The sequence below is a fragment of the Ranitomeya imitator genome, chromosome 5 (genome assembly GCF_032444005.1).
Source record: "Ranitomeya imitator isolate aRanImi1 chromosome 5, aRanImi1.pri, whole genome shotgun sequence".
Classification (NCBI taxonomy): domain Eukaryota; kingdom Metazoa; phylum Chordata; class Amphibia; order Anura; family Dendrobatidae; genus Ranitomeya; species Ranitomeya imitator.
Genome location: NC_091286.1, coordinates 422,727,930 through 422,743,206, shown reverse-complemented (window position 1 = coordinate 422,743,206; position 15,277 = coordinate 422,727,930). Strand labels below are relative to the sequence as shown.

Genomic DNA, 15,277 nt, shown 5'->3' with positions numbered 1-15,277 from the left:
TGTCAAGAGATTCAAGAGCAAAATGTGCTGGCCAGTGTCAGAAAGCTTGGTCTCAGTCGCAGGTCAAGGGTCTTGCAACAGGATAATGACCCAAAACACACAGCTAAAAACACCCAAGAATGGCTAAGAGGAAAACATTGGACTATTCTGAAGTGGGCTTCTATGAGCCCTGACCCTAAATTCTATTGAGCATCCTTGGAAAGAGCTGAAACATGCAGTTTGGAAAGCACGAGACAACTGGAGGAGTTTGCTCTTGCGGAGTGGGCCAAAATACCTGTTGACAGGTGCAGAAGTCTCATTGACCGTTACAGGAATGGTTTAAATGCAGTGATTGCCTCAAAAGGTTGTGCAACAAAATATTAAGTTAAGGGTACCATCATTTCTCTCCAGGCCTGTTTCATGAGTTTTATTTATTTTTTTTTAATTCTGTGGAAGCATGGTTGAAAAGCAATGTCTAACCTTCATTTGTTCATTTTCATAGATCTTTTATTTATTATTATCTATTATTACTTTTGTCAGATTCAAGTTATTTCTGTGACCATTGTGGGTTTTTCTGTCGTTAAACGAGGGGTGCCAACAATTTTGACCACGTTTGTAAGATAGAAATTAATGAGCATATAATAAGTAAACAGTAATAGTGAATATAAATCACATTGGGCAGTTAGCAAACACTGGTTTTGATCATACAAGGTGTAAAAGCCATCCAACCACGACAAGGTGCACCCAAATCGGGACAGTCCTATCCTCTAGTCTTAAAACCTCACGTAGTGTAAATGGGGCAGAGCAGGACTTGGGTTTTACTGACTTTTATGCTGTTTTGATAACAAACAATGTTTACTAAGTCCCCTATGCTATTTATATGTACTATTACGATTTACTTACAGCAGGGTATATGCTCATTTTCCTTCTATCTTAGGTTTTGCATTTTATACTGTTAAAATACTGGAGCGCCATTTCTGAAACTTTACCATGACCAAACCAAAAGCTGCAGTCTCACTCACTACAGCAGCACTCTACATGGGATACTCAGCCTTTGCTTCTCTCCCTTATTCTATATTACATGATATCATATATTGATTCCATAAGGACCGTGCTAGTTTCAGTCAAGGCAAAAATATGCAATTTTTTGTAGATAATTATTTTTATTTAGGCTCTCCATATATTTGTTTGCAGTTGTTTTTCTCCTTCAGCATACTGGGGAGCATAGTATTTTTAACCATTGTGCTTGCCTGAGTGACCGTTGGACCATAAAACAACAAGGCAGTCAGGGAAACTTACACCTGCGTAAAGCAGCAGCTGTGAATACTGGTGGATGTAGATGAAAGCTGCCATTTCCCAGCATTAGAGCAATTATGTCATTACCTAGTTTATATGACTACAGTGAAATGTACTTATGTCTGGATGTAAGAGAGTGAAGGGATAACTAGGTTTCTGCTGTCAAAGAAAGCACTCCTACTTCTGCAGAGGTCTATATAACTTTAGTTAAGTAGGTTATGTTGTTCTGTTATGTTATGTTGTGGCTCACCACTACGGCATCGGAATACACTGAAAAAAAATTATTATCAAAGCCAATCTGTCACCAGATTAATCTGAGAGCAGCATAATGTAGAGACAGAGACCCTGATTCCAGCGATGTGTCACTTACTTGGCTGCTTATTGTAGTTTTGACAAAATCGCTGATTTTTCAGCAGGAGATTATCACCAGACGACTAGTAAACCTGCTGCCATGTAGTCCTCCATATTCATGAGCTCTGTATAACCCCGCCCCCCACCACTGATTGGCAGTTTCCTGGCTATACACATTGTACGCTGAAATTTGTAAATCAATGCTGTGGATGGGGTTATAGAGCTTAACATTCAGAAAACTGGTAGATTTGCATAATTTATAATAGTGATTTTATTAAAACTGCAGCCAGCAGCCCAATAAGCAACACATCACTGGAATCAGGGTCTTTGCCTCTACATTTTTCTGCTCTCAGATGGGGTAGCAAAAACCTCGTGACAGATCCCCTTTAACCCTGGTGTTGCCTTGATATTAGTTTCCTTTTTTAAAGAAGCAGTTATAAATGGTGCAATGTGTTCTTACCTGCTATTCAGAGTTTCGGGCACATCTCTGTCAAAATAAGATACTGCCCAGTCCCTGTTGATTTAAAAAAAAAAAAAGATTTTGCCATCTATAATAAATAATAATAATTTTATTTCTATAGCCCCAACATATTCCGCAACACTTTGCATATTATAGGGGACTGTAGTGTTTATACTGTATATTGCTTTATATTGGTATGTTAGATAAGAAATATCTTTTACTGTATTTCTTTCAATATTTGATAAAAAATATTTAAGAAAGTGCTAGAAAAATGAGAGACATACTAAAACTTTAAAACAATAACTTATACTTATATGTACACTGTGCCTATGTATGCTCATTGTAGACTTGCTATTACAGAGTGAGACACTTTCTTCAGTTCGGCTGCTTTTGCTACTATCTATTGAGCAATATTTCATGACTTGTATATTGCACTCACTCTCTGTAAAGGTGTAGGGAAAATGCAGCTGTCGGTCACCAGGGGCGTAACTAGAATTTTGGTATTCGCACCTATGAATTCTAAAGAAAAGTAAAATTCAGTAAAAGATTCATGAAAAATAGCCTTTAAATACATTTTAAAATCCCTGTAGAAAAAATCCATCCAACACTGTAGGAAAAAGCAGTCAAGTTTCAGACACAGCCCTTAGACATTGCCTTTTGCCTTATTCTTAGGGTATGTTTCCACGGTCAGGAAACGTTGCGTGTTTGACGCTGCATACAGCAGCTGTGTCAAACACACAGCGGCCAGATGTTACAGCATAGTGGAGGAGATTTCATGAAATCCCGCCTCCACTATGTGTTAAAAGATGCAAGTGGCAGACGCGCATAAACGGACATGTGGTGCGTCTTTCCAGAATCGCACCGTAAATTTACCATAGGCTATCATTAGATGCGGTTAAAGATGCGTTAGGATTTGTAATGGTAGGAGTCTTATTGGCACATATCCATTACTAAGCTGGCTTAATGTCACCTTGCAAAGGTGACATTAACCCCTTATTACACTATATGCCACCACTACAGGGCAGTGGGAAGAGAGAGGCTAAGCGCCGGAAATGGCGCATCTTACAGATGCGCCATTTCTGGGGCGGCTGGGAGCTGGTATTTGTAGCCAGGTGGTCCCTTCTTAGGCTATGAATATCAGCCCGCAGCTGTCTGCATAGCCTTTCTGGCTATAAATTATAGGGGGTCCCCACATCATTTATTTGGGCGGTCCCCCTATTTTAATAGCCAGTAAAGCTAAATATACAGCTGCGGGCTGATATTCATAGCTTGGGAAGCTCCATGGGTATTAACCCCTTCCCAGGCTATAAATATCGGCCCCTAGTCACTGGCTTTCCCTCTCTGGCGCAGATAATAGCGTGAGAGCCCACACCATTTTTTTTTTTCATTTTTTTTTTAAATTAAACAGATATTGCATTTAAGGCCGGGGTCACTATAGATAATACCAAGCCCGATGTTTAGTAATAATAAAATGGTACATAAAGAGTTACGCCAGGATCACACATGCGAGAAACTCACACAAGTCTCACACCTCAATACCGGGCACTGCCGCCGGCACTCGGGAGTGTAGCGTGCAGCTGCATAGTGTGCTCCGCTCCCGAGTGTCGGCGGCAGTGCCGGGTATTAAGATGCGAGATTCGTTCGAGTTTGTCGCAAGTGGGGTCCTGGCCTAATTCTTTATGTACCATTTTATTATGTTTATTACTAAACATCGGGCTTGGTATTATCTATAGATATATCTATCAATTATCTATTATCTATTATCTACCTATTATCTATCTATCTATCTCTATTATCCATCTATCTATTATCTATCTATATATCATCTATCTATCTATCTATAGATCTATCTATCTGTGTGTGTAAACATTATTCTTCAATGGAGTATGTAAAAGATGAACTAGGAAAAGAAAATTACATCACAATTCTTTTTATTCATATATCTTTATTTAGCTTAAAAAACACACACACACAAATCCGCATGAAAAACTCATCAAAAAATGCATTAAAAAAACGCAGGTGACCTGAAAGTGACCTCAGATGCTGATTTGGTGCAGATTTTACCTGCATCAAATCCTGAGCAAACACTGAGCCATTCCTGACCCTAGAAACATACCCTTATGGCGTTGGATGGATTTTTTCTACATGGATTTTAGCATGTTATAATACAAGCTATTTTTTTTATAGATCCTTTTACTGGATATTGCTTTTTCCTAGAATTCATAGGACCCCATAGTAACATGATTTGAGCCCCACTACTTAATGAGAGGAAACTAAAATACCAGAATAAGTAGCAATAATTCAAGGTATGGATAACACGGCCATATGTCAGAAAAAGTGGTGGTAGAAAGTGGAAACCAATTTGTTAATTTCTACAAAATGTTCTTGCACCTGTACAGGTTCCCTCAACTTCCTGGCCCATAGCAGTTGCTAATATGGGGTATTGTTAGGCTCATGCCAGACACTATTTACTCTCTCATCTCCCACGGGATACAGGATTAGGCAGGTGAAATTTTACTGCTTGATCCTTCTATTTCCCAACATCTGCCATCAGGGGAGACTGGGGTCCCCACACACATTAGATGAGCGCCCAGGTCTTTTTAAGTCGGCAGGTTCGAATTACATAAATTCAATGCTATTGACCAATTTATCTGTCACAGCCTGTGACTCACAGGGACGTACAGGTACTCCTCACAAAATTAGAATATCATCAAAAAGTTAATTTATTTCAGTTCTCCAATGCAGAAAGTGAAAGTCATATGTTATATAGTCATTACAAACAGCATTATCTATTTCAAGTGTTTATTTCTGTTAATGTTGATGATTATGGCTTACAGCCAGAAAACCCAAAAATCTTCGGCGTTGTCTATTGGTCATGAGTGGCTTGACACAAGGAATGCGGCACTTGTAGCCCATGTCCAGGATACATCTGTGTGTGGTGGCTCTTGAAGCAATTGTGACTCTCCTCCAAATTTACAATCTTTACAAGGCTGTGGCTATCCCGGTTGCTTTTTCTACCACACTTTTTCCTTTCACTCAACTTTCCATTAATATGCTTGGATACAGCACTCTGTGATCAGCCAGCTTCTTTATAAATGACCTTTTTGTGGCTTACCCTCCTTGTGGATTGTGTCAATGACAGCCTTCTGGACATCTGTCAAGTCAGCAGTCTTCCCCATGATTGTGGAGCCGAATGAAATAGACTAAGGGACCCTTCTATACGCTTAGAAGGCCTTTGCAGGTATTTTTTGTTAATTATTCTAATTTACCGAGACAATGACTTTTGAGTTTTCATTGGCTGTAAGCCATGATAATCAACATTAACAGAAATAAACACTTGAAGTAGATCACTGTGTTTGCAATGACTCTGTCTAATATATTAGTTTCACTTTTTGTATTGAAGAACTGAAATACATTGATGTTTTGATGATATTCTAATTTTGTGAGAAGCACCTGTACATATTAAAATTGATTTTACTTAACTAGTTATATACCCCTGTTAATAATGAACATATTTTTACCACAATATTACATTCTTAGTAGAGAGCTAAGGCTACATGATCATATTAATATATTCCTTGCATTAGAGCATACTGAATAGGAAACTGGTATTGATTTTTCATTTAATGGGATCCTTTATCATCCATGCTTTGGTGAATATATTATTCTATTCAGAAAATACAGCCTAAAGATTGGTTCAATTTAGCAGTTACATTTCTGGTTTATTTTATATATGTCTGAAAGTGGACATCTAATGAAATGTTCTATATGCAGCAGTACCTCCTTGACGATACCACTCACAACTGCACTGTAATAGCTCTAAAAAGTTGGAGGACATTACAGGTTTGGAATTTTTCATCAGAAGAATCTCTTTCAATTGTGTAAGTCATGAAGCAAACGTCTGGTCTCTTAGGGACCAAGGGGTGGTCTTCTACAGGTGTGGTTCGCTTCTCAAAGAAGATGGCAAGTATGCACAGTATAGGACAGAAATATATCACTGAAAATCGTATAAAGGAAAAAAGTTGGTCTTGTAGGCTGGATTTCTACCTTCACGATTTTGGATGCAGTTTTTGAAGTTAAAGCCATTTTATCATTTTTGTTCAATGATAAGGCTATATGAGGCTTTGTTTTATGAGAGGCAAATTGTATTATTGCTAGTGCTGTATTGTGCTGCCTATAAATTACTGTGCAGTTTTGTATAACATTTTGGGATGCAATTATAGAAAAAAAATACTATTTTTGGTTTATTTTTTTTGCATTCATGCTTTTTATGGTTCATTTTTGACACCAAATAAACTAGTGAATGAATCGTCCAGGTTACTACTATCGTGCAGATACCTAATTTGTGTACTTTTTCCTTTCTTTTTGTTAGGCCGCTGTTATGATCTGGTGGCCTAGGAGCAGCATGAGACGTACTCTGGAGAAGGTGGTACCTGTACTGACCGCAGACCCTGAACTTAGCACCGCAACTAGAAGAAGCCGTGGGATGTACCTAACACTCCCTAGACACCTCGACACAGCCTAAGAACTAACTTCCCCTAAAGATAGAAACGGGAAAACTATCTTGCCTCAGAGAAAATCCCCAAAGGATAGACAGCCCCCCACAAATATTGACTGTGAGAGGAGAGGGGAAATGACAAACGCAGACTGAAATCAGAATATATCAAAGGAGGCCGTTCTAGCTAAAAAGAAAGAATAGGACAGAGTACTATGCGATCAGTATTAAAACACTAGAAAATATCCACCACAGAAAATACAAATCTCCACATCTGACTAAAGACATGGAGGGTATATCTGCATCTCCAGAGACACAGCTTGGCTGCAAAAAATCCTTCACAGACAAAGCTGGATAAGACAAAACATGAAAATGCACAGAACTATAAGGTCCACAGCATGTGGACAGCAAAAACAAAGCCAGAACTTATCTTGTTGAAATGAAGAGCAAAGCAGGAGAGACCAGGTATGGATTTGAATCCTCCAAAAACAATGGACAACTGGCACTGACTAAAGGATCAAGCAGGACTAAATAGCTCAGTCCAAATTGCAAAAAGTGAACACACCTGATAAATGCTGCGATCCAAAGACAGCAGCACTACCACTCATAACCACCGGAGGGAGCCCAAGAGCAGAATTCACAACAGTACCCCCCCCCCCCTTGAGGAGGGGTCACCGAACCCTCATCAGAGCCCCCAGGCCGATCAGGACGAGCCAAATGAAAGGCACGAACCAAATCGTCAGCATGAACATCGGAGGCAACAACCCAAGAATTATCCTCCTGGCCATAACCCTTCCATTTGACCAGATACTGAAGCTTCCGCCTCGAAAAACGAGAATCCAAAATCTTCTCAACCACATACTCCAACTCCCCATCAATCAACACGGGGGCCGTAGGATCAACAGAGGGAACAACGGGCACCACATACTTCCGCAACAATGATATATGGAAAACATTATGGATGGAAAAAGAGGCTGGAAGGGTCAAAGGAAAAGACACTGGATTGATAATCTCAGAAATCCTATAAGGACCAATAAACCGAGGCTTGAACTTAAGGGAAGAAACCTTCATAGGAACATGACGGGAAGACAAGCAGACCAAATCCCCAACCCGAAGCCGGGAACCAACACGCCGACAACGGTTAGCAAAACGCTGAGCCTCCTCCTAAGACAACACCAAATTGTCCACCACATGAGCCCAAATCTGCTGCAGCCTGTCAACCACAGAATCCACACCAGGACAATCAGAAGGCTCAACCTGCTCTGAGGAAAAACGAGGATGAAAACCAAAATTACAAAAAAAGGCGAAACCAAGGTAGCAGAACTAGCCCGATTATTAAGGGCAAACTCGGTCAATGGCAAGAAAGCCACCCAATCATCCTGATCAGCAGACACAAAGCATCTCAAATAAGTTTCCAAAGTCTGATTAGTTCGCTCGGTTTGGCCATTTGTCTGAGGATGAAATGCGGAAGAAAAAGACAAATCAATGCCCAACCTAGCACAAAAGGCCCACCAAAACCTAGAAACAAACTGGGAACCTCTATCGGACACAATATTCTCCATGCCATGCAAACGAACCACATGCTGAAAAAACAATGGAACCAAATCAGAAGAGGAAGGCAATTTAGGCAAAGGTACCAAATGAACCATCTTAGAAAACCGGTCACAAACCACCCAGATAACAGACATCCTCTGGGAAACCGGAAGATCTGAAATAAAATCCATAGAAATATGCGTCCAAGGTCTCTCAGGGACCGGCAAAGGCAGAAGCAACCCACTAGCGCGGGAACAGCAAGGCTTAGCCCACGCACAAATCCCACAGGACTGCACAAAAGAACGCACATCCCGCGACAAAGAAGGCCACCAAAAGGACCTACCAACCAAATCTCCGGTACCAAAAATCCCAGGATGGCCAGCCAACACAGAACAATGAACCTCAGAAATCACTTTACTAGTCCATCTATCAGGAACAAACAGTTTCCCCACCGGACAGCGGTCAGGTTTATTAGCCTGAAATTCCTGAAGAACCCGTCGTAAATCAGGGGAGATGGCAGAAAGAATCACCCCTTCCTTCACAATGCCGACCGGCTCAAGAACCCCAGGGGAATCAAGAAAAAAAACTCCTAGAGAGGGCATCCGCCTTAACATTCTTAGTACCAGGAATGTACGAGACCACAAAATCAAAACGGGAGAAAAACAGGGACCATCGAGCCTGTCTAGGATTGAGCCGTTTGGCAGACTCGAGTTAAATCAGATTCTTATGATCGGTCAGGACCACAATACGGTGCTTGGCCCCCTCAAGCCAATGTCGCCACTCCTCAAATGCCCACTTCATAGCCAACAACTCCCAATTGCCGACATCATAATTGCGTTCCGCAGGCGAAAACTTCCGAGAAAAGAAGGCACACAGTTTCATCAAGGAACCATCAGAATTCCTCTGAGACAAAACGGCCCCTGCCCCAATCTCAGACGCGTCAACCTCAACCTGAAGTGGAAGAGAAACATCCGGCTGACGCAACACAGGGGCAGAAGTAAATCGACGTTTAAGCTCCTGAAAGGCAGAAACAGCCGCGGAGGACCAATTCGTCACATCAGCGCCTTTCTTCGTCAAATCGGTCAGAGGTTTAACCACACTGGAGAAGTTGGCAATGAAACAACGATAAAAATTAGCAAAGCCCAAGAATTTCTGAAGGCTCTTCACAGATGTGGGCTGAATCCAATCATGAATGGCCTGAACCTTAACCGGATCCATTTCTATAGATGAGGGAGAAAAAATGAAGCCCAAAAAAGAAACCTTCTGCACTCCAAAGAGGCACTTCGACCACTTCACAAATAAAGCATTATTACGGAGGATCTGAAATATCATCCTGACCTGTTTCACATGAGACTCCCAATCATCGGAAAAAATCAAAATATCATCCAAATTTACAACCATGAATTTATCAAGATAACTCCGAAAGATATCATGCATGAAGGATTGGAACACAGATGGGGCATTAGAGAGTCCGAATGGCATCACAAGGTATTCAAAATGGCCTTCGGGCGTATTAAATGCAGTTTTCCATTCGTCACCCTGCTTAATACAAATAAGATTATATGCCCCTCGAAGGTCAATCTTAGTAAACCAGCTAGCCCCCTTAATCCTAGCAATCAAAACAGTAAGCAAAGGCAAAGGGTATTGAAATTTGACCGTGATCTTATTCAAGAGGCGATAATCAATACAGGGTCTCAAGGAGCCATCCTTCTTGGCAACAAAAAAAAACCTGCTCCCAATGGTGAAGAAGATGGCCGAATATGCCTCTTCTCAGAAAGACTCCTTAATATAGCTCCACATGGCGGAATGGACAGACAGGTTGAAAAGTCGGCCCTTAGGGAACTTACAACCTGGAATCACGTCAATAGCACAATCACAGTCCCTATGCGGTGGAAGGGAACTGGATTTGGGCTCATCGAATACCTTCTGGAAATCTGACAAAAACTCAGGAATTTCAGAAGAGGGGGAAGAGGAAATTGACATCAAAGGAACGTGACAATGAACCCCCTGACAACCCCAACTAGTCACAGACATAGATGTCCAATCTAACACCGGATTATGTACCTGTAACCATGGAAAACCCAGCACAATATCATCATGCAAATTATGCAACACCAGAAAACGACAATCTTCCTGATGGGCTGGCGCCATGCGCATAGTCAGCTGTGTCCAAAACTGAGGTTTATTTATAGCCAACGGTGTAACATCAATCCCCCTTAAAGGAATAGGGTTCTGCAAAGGCTGCAAGGGGAAACCACAACATCTGGCAAATTCTAAGTCCATTAAGTTCAGAGCGGCGCCTGAACCCACAAATGCCATGACAGAAAATTATGATAATGAGCAGATCAAGGTCACAGATAACAGAAATTTAGGTTGTACAGTACTGATGGTAACAGAACTAGCGATTCTCTTTGTACGCTTAGGGCAATCAGAAATAACAAGAGCAGAATCGCCGCAGTAAAAACACAACCTATCCTGACGCCTGAATCTTTGTTGTTCAGCTCTAGACAAAATCCTATCACAATGCATAGGCTCAGGGCTCCGCTCAGAGGACAACGCCACAGTGTGCACAACTCTGCGCTAGCGCAAGCGCCGATCAATCTGAATGGCCAGAGTCATAGAATCACTCAGACCAGCAGGCGTGGGGAACCCCACCATAACATCTTTAACGGATTCAGAAAGACCCTTTCTGAAAATTGCCACCAAGGCATCCTCATTCCATTTAGTCAGTACAGACCATTTTCTAAATTTCTGGCAATACGATTCTGCCGCGTCTTGACCCTGACACAGGGCCAACAAGATCTTCTCAGCTTGATCCACAGAATTAGGCTCATCATACAATAACCCCAATGCTTGAAAGAAAGAATCAACATTAAGCAAAGCAGGATTGCCAGTTTCCAGGGAAAATGCCCAATTCTGTGGGTCACCACGCAGCAGGGATATGATGATTTTAACCTGCTGAATGGGATTACCAGAGGACCAGGGTCTCAATGCAAAAAACAGTTTACAGTTATTTTTGAAACTCAAAAATTTGGATCTGTCACCAAAAAATAAATCAGGAGTGGGAATCTTAGGTACTAAGGCAGGAGTCTGAACAATATAATCTGAAATACCCTGTACCCTAGCAGCAAGCTGATCCACACGAGAAACTAACTCCTGAACATTCATGTTATTACTAGGTTCCGCAGCCACCCAGAGATTAAGAGGGAGGAAAAGACAAAACAGGCTAAGGAAAAAAAAATGGCTCAAAACCTTTCCTCCCTTTTTCTGAGATGCAATTAACTCATTGTTGGCCAGTGGTACTGTTATGATCTGGTGGCCTAGGAGCAGCATGAGACGTACTCTGGAGAAGGTGGTACCTGTACTGACCGCAGACCCTGAACTTAGCACCGCAACTAGAAGTAGCCGTGGGATGTACCTAACACTCCCTAGACATCTCGACACAGCCAAAGAATTAACCTACCCTAAAGATAGAAACGGGAAAACTATCTTGCCTCAGAGAAAATCACCAAAGGATAGACAGCCCCCCACAAATATTGACTGTGAGAGGAGAGGGAAATGACAAACGCAGAATGAAATCAGAATATAGCAAAGGAGGCCGTTCTAGCTAAAAAGAAAGAATAGGACAGAGTACTATGCGATCAGTATTAAAACACTAGAAAATATCCACCACAGAAAATACAAATCTCGACATCTGACTAAAGACATGGAGGGTATATCTGCATCTCCAGAGACACAGCTTGGCTGCAAAAAATCCTTCACAGACAAAGCTGGACAAGACAAAACATGAAAATGCACATGAAAACTATAAGGTCCACAGCATGTGGACAGCAAAAACAAAGCCAGAACTTATCTTGTTGAAATGACCAGCAAAACAGGAGAGACCAGGTATGGATGTGAATCCTCCAAAAACAATGGACAACTGGCACTGACTAAAGGATCAAGCAGGACTAAATAGCTCAGTCCAAATTGCAAAAAGTGAACACACCTGATAAATGCTGCGATCCAAAGACAGCAGCACTACCACTCATAACCACCAGAGGTAGCCCAAGAGCAGAATTCACAACAGGCCGCTTTCACATGTCTTGATATTTCCGGTACCGGAAAAACCAGTACCGGACATATCCGTGTCCATGTGTGTAATACTTACAGTACACATGTGGCAACCGTGTTCCCCACTTACCGGCGCCAGTGCAGCAGCGGTACAGTTAGCACTGTTCCCCGGTACCAGGTCCTGAAGACAGCTCACATCATTCTTCCCTGCTCTGCCGGCGATCAGCACGAGTAGGGGAGAATGATGAGTTATATTCAAGTGAGAACAGTGAGAGCTGATGGCGGCTGATGGGACTATTACTCCCATCAACCCATAGCTTATACCTCTAATAACAGTGAGAGCAGGAGGTGGCTGATGGGAGTATTGATCAGCCTCTACCTGTGCCATAAATAAATTTTAAAAAAAAGGTGTGGGTCCCCCTGTATTTTTGATAACAAGCCAGGCAACCCTCAGCTGTCAGTATTAGCAAGACTGGTTATCAAGAATAGGTGGGTCCCCTTGCTGTTTTCTTTAAATTATTTAAATAAATAATAAAATAAAACATTGGTGTGGGGTCGCTGCATTTTTTACAACCAGCCTTGCTAAAGCAGACAGCTGGGGGCTGGTATTTTCAGCCTGAGATCTTTTTTAAAGAAATGACTGAGAATTCTCATGAATCCATTTCTGCCTTTAAAAAAAAAGCATACAATTATGTTAACCCCTTTTTGACATCGGACGTACTATCCCGTTGAGGTGGGGTGGGCCCCCATGACCATGGACGGGATTGTATGTCCAGCGCGATCGGCGGCGCTCACGGGGGGAGCGCCGCCGATCGCGGCCGGGTGTCAGCTGCCTATCACAGCTGACATCCGGCACTATGTGCCAGGAGCGGTCACGGACCGCCCCCGGCACATTAACCCCTGGCACACCGCGATCAAAGATGATCGCGATGTGCCGGCGGTGCAGGGAAGCATCGCGCAGGGAGGGGGCTCCCTGCGGGCTCCCCTGAGCCCCCCGCAGCAACGCGATGTGATCGCGTTGCTGCGAGGGTCTTACCTCCCTCCCTGCCTGTTCCAGACCCGGATCCAAGATGGCCGCGGATCCGGGTCCTGCAGGGAGGGAGGTGGCTTCACAGAGCCTGCTCAGAGCAGGCACTGTGAAGCAGCCTGCACTGCTCTCAGATCGGTGATCTGACAGAGTGCTGTGCAAACTGTCAGATCACCGATCTGTGATGTCCCCCCCTGGGACAAAGTAAAAAAGTAAAAAAAATTTTTTTCAAATGTGTAAAAAAAATTAAAAAAAATATTCCAAAATAATGAAAAAAAAAATATATTATTCCCATAAATACATTTCTTTATCTAAATAAAAAAAACAAAACAATAAAAGTACATATATTTAGTATCGCCACGTCCGTAACGGCCCGACCTATAAAACTGGCCCACTAGTTAACCCCTTCAGTAAACACCGTAAGAAAAAAAAAAAACGAGGCAAAAAAACAACGCTTTATTATCATACCGCCGAACAAAAAGTGGAATAACACGCGATCAAAAGGACAGATATAAATAACCATGGGACCACTGAAAGCGTCATCTTGTCCCGCAAAAAACGAGCCACCATACAGCATCATCAGCAAAAAAATAAAAAAGTTATAGTCCTGAGAATAAAGCGATGCCAAAATAATTATTTTTTCTATAAAATAGTTTTTATCGTATAAAAGCGCCAAAACATAAAAAAATGATATAAATGAGGTGTCGCTGTAATCGTACTGACCCGAAGAATAAAACTGCTTTATCAGTTTTACCAAACGCGGAACGGTATAAACGTATTTTGGTCATTCTGCCTCACAAAAATCGGAATAAAAAGTGATCAAAAAATGTCACGTGCCCGAAAATGTTGCCAATAAAAACGTCAACTCGTCCCGCAAAAAACAAGACCTCACATGACTCTGTGGACCAAAATATGGAAAAATTATAGCTCTCAATATGTGGTAACGCAAAAAATATTTTTTGCAATAAAAAGCGTCTTTCAGTGTGTGACGGCTGCCAATCATAAAAATCCGCTAAATAACCCGCTATAAAAGTAAATCAAACCCCCCTTCATCACCCCCTTAGTTAGGGAAAAATTAAAAAAATGTATTTATTTCCATTTTCCCATTAGGGTTAGGGTTAGGGCTAGGGTTAGGGCTAGGGTTAGAGCTAGGGTTAGGGCTAGGGTTAGGGCTACGGTTAGGGCTAGGGTTAGGGCTAGGGCTAGGGTTAGGGCTAGGGTTAGGGTTAGGGTTAGGGCTAGGGTTAGGGTTAGGGTTAAGGCTAGGGTTAGGGCTAGGGTTAGGGCTACAGTTTGGGTTGGGGCTAAAGTTAGGGTTTGGGTTGGGGCTAAAGTTACTGTTAGGGTTTAGATTACATTTACAGTTGGGAATAGGGTTGGGATTAGGGTTAGGGGTGTGTCAGGGTTAGAGGTGTGGTTAGGGTTACTGTTGGGATTAGGGTTAGGGGTGTGTTTGGATTAGGGTTTCAGTTATAATTGTGGGGTTTCCACTGTTTAGGCACATCAGGGGCTCTCCAAACGCGACATGGCGTCCGATCTCAATTTCAGCCAATTCTGCGTTGAAAAAGTAAAACAGTGCTTCTTCCCTTCCGAGCTCTCCCGTGTGCCCAAACAGGGGTTTACCCCAACATATGGGGTATCAGCGTACTCAGGACAAATAGGACAACAACTTTTGGGGTCCAATTTCTCCTGTTACCCTTGGGAAAATACAAAACTGGGGGCTAAAAAATAATTTTTTGTGGAAAAAAAAAAGATTTTTTATTTTCACGGCTCTGCGTTATAAACTGTAGTGAAACACTTGGGGGTTCAAAGTTCTCACAACACATCTAGATTAGTTCCCTGGGGGGTCTAGTTTCCAATATGGGGTCACTTGTGGGGGTTTCTACTGTGTAGGTACATTAGGGGTTCTGCAAACGCAATGTGATGCCTGCAGACCATTCCATCTAAGTCTGCATTCCAAATGGCGCTCCTTCCCTTCCGAGCTCTGCCATGCGCTCAAACGGTGGTTCCCCCCAACATACGGGGTATCAGCGTACTCAGGACAAATTGGACAACAACTTTTGGGGTCGAATTTCTCCTCTTA

The 15,277-nt window shown here is 42.2% G+C and overlaps 1 long non-coding RNA gene across 1 annotated transcript in view; it reads right to left on the bottom strand.

The window, feature by feature from the left end:
* LOC138638091 (uncharacterized) overlaps positions 1–15,277 on the bottom strand; it is a 51,869-nt gene that overhangs the window by 3,245 nt on the left and 33,347 nt on the right. The window contains exon 2 of the long non-coding RNA XR_011312451.1: positions 2,087–2,140. This is a non-coding gene — a long non-coding RNA (uncharacterized lncRNA). The remainder of the gene's footprint in view (positions 1–2,086; positions 2,141–15,277) is intronic.